This window comes from Sycon ciliatum, chromosome 9, assembly GCF_964019385.1.
Source record: "Sycon ciliatum chromosome 9, ocSycCili1.1, whole genome shotgun sequence".
NCBI classification, from domain to species: domain Eukaryota; kingdom Metazoa; phylum Porifera; class Calcarea; order Leucosolenida; family Sycettidae; genus Sycon; species Sycon ciliatum.
Window position 1 is genome coordinate 26,668,962 of NC_088651.1, and position 2,190 is coordinate 26,671,151.

Consider the following 2,190-nt stretch of genomic DNA (forward strand, 5'->3'; position numbering starts at 1 on the left):
TGTTTTTGTGGAATTTGATAAGATTTGACAGGGTAACGAAAGTTTGACTGCGACCATATGCATTGAAATGCCCAAGGAGTATTTTTCCGCCTTGGATCGATCCGACACATTGTCCGTCGCGCGGATATTTCGCCCGGACAACGACCAAAAACGGTGGGAAAATGTTCGATGACCGACCATTATTTCATGCCCGTCATCAGTATGTGTCGCACGTGCTTTTGGAGTGAAAAAACTTATCAGCACCTTCTAGGTTCAGCCTGGTCCGATAGCCTAGTGGGTAGAGCATTGTTCATGACAAGCAAGGTCCCGGGTTCGCGTCCTGGTTGGCATGGCATTTTTTCTCTTTTCAGGCAGTTTACTTCCCCGACTGATCCTTTGAATTTGAAAATCTCCCAATCCCTTCGAAAGTAATCCTTTTCTTTCAACGCTTGTAGTATGTTCCAGAAACTGACCGTAGTTGGTCGCAGGGGGGAGGGAAAAGCCTAAGTGCCACCTGTATTTGAGGCACGTGTTGTGAGCTGCTTTTGGAGGGAAAAAGGAATGGTCAGCGCCTTCTCGGTTCAGCCTGGTCCTATAGCTTAATGGTTAGAACATTGGTCATGACAAGTAAGGTTCTGGGTTCGAGTCCTAGTGGGTCTGGCGTGTTGTTTCTCCCTTCAGATATTCAAATGTGTTATTTGTTTCAGAAATCACCGGCATTCAATGTCCCAAGAACTTGTCACTGAGTAACGGAGTAGTAACATATCCATCTGGCAACATCTTTCCCTCTCAAGCCTTGTACGACTGTAATGCGGGCTACTTGAGTACTGGTGCAAGCCACGCTATCTGTAACCAAATAGGCGATTGGAATACAGACAAAGGGATTTGCAAAGGTACGAAGTACAATCTTACAATGGGTATGTACGTAGGTTGGTAGCTCTGCACAATCCCGTGCATTCACCAGTATAATAAATTATACAAAGCTAGCCCACCACCAACGACCTGACGTAGAGTTCTAGTAGACTTCACTACAGTCAGTAGAAAATGCTCCGCTTGAGGACAAATTTTGGTTATCGTATGTGAAATCGTAATATGAGTTTTGATTCAGCTGCTGTGCCTTGTATTCAAATCGTGTTAGAAAAGTTATATAATTTATACCTAATTATCATTCACTCAGAGCGGAAGAGAAAAATGCATATAAAAAGATAACATTATAATTATAGAAAGGAAAAGGACATTATGGAAACGAGTTAGGAGTAACTCTCCACCACTGTAACTAGATACTACTTCTTCCGCGTCATTAAAATTGTCCCTTCCCAGAGCGATTTTTCGAAAATTATTTTGTCCACTCGAAGGGCACAGAAATCAGCTAGAAATTGAGGCATAGCATTGTCGACGGGCCAAGCTTTAGTTTGTGAACCCCCGCTTCGCTGCACTTGCAGTTAAGGTCGACGTCTTCATCAGAGTTTGAGGCAGACCCTTCAGCACTCAGCAATACGCTGAACAAGACGCTCGTTCAAATTCAGGTCAAGAAACTTCGTTTTCAGGCGATCCATACCTCCAGGTGCCAGGCGATGAACGCAAGCTAGCACTTTTCAAGTACACTGAAACAACCTTCCAGCCGAACAGGGTAAGCAGTTCCGCACCTTCTTTCCTTAGCAAGCGCTTCGCTGATTTTGTTGGTGTTTTGAGACCTGCTACCTTCGCAGCAACATGCGCCACAAGTAGGGCATTTTAAGAATCTGAGACCAATTTGTTCTTGCCATCGCCAACTTCAGCAGTTCGTATTCAGAAGGGATTCAGGATTCTTATACCCGAGCTTGCAGTCTTGACAAATGCCGAGGCGAACGATGTGGGACGGCACGAACTCCAGAAAACGAAATGCGCTCTGGAGCGGAATAGTGCGCAGCGCGTTGAATTTGCTTGGTGCGGAAGAGAGCTCCGACAAAGTTCGAGACCACCACGGCTTCAGTGACAAGTAGACATTGCGCAGGAAGGGTCACACCAGTGTTCGAACACAGAAAACGGCAATTCCGACAGTCTGACTAAGACGAGCCAAGTCACAAATATTGCGATGTGCGAAGCGACAATTTTAATGACGCGGGGGAAGTATATACAGTCAGAAAGTGCAACAACTAGGCACAAAACTGACAGAGTACTGAGACATTCGAGGTACTGACACCTAGCTTCAACACATCTCTGTAGCGCTAA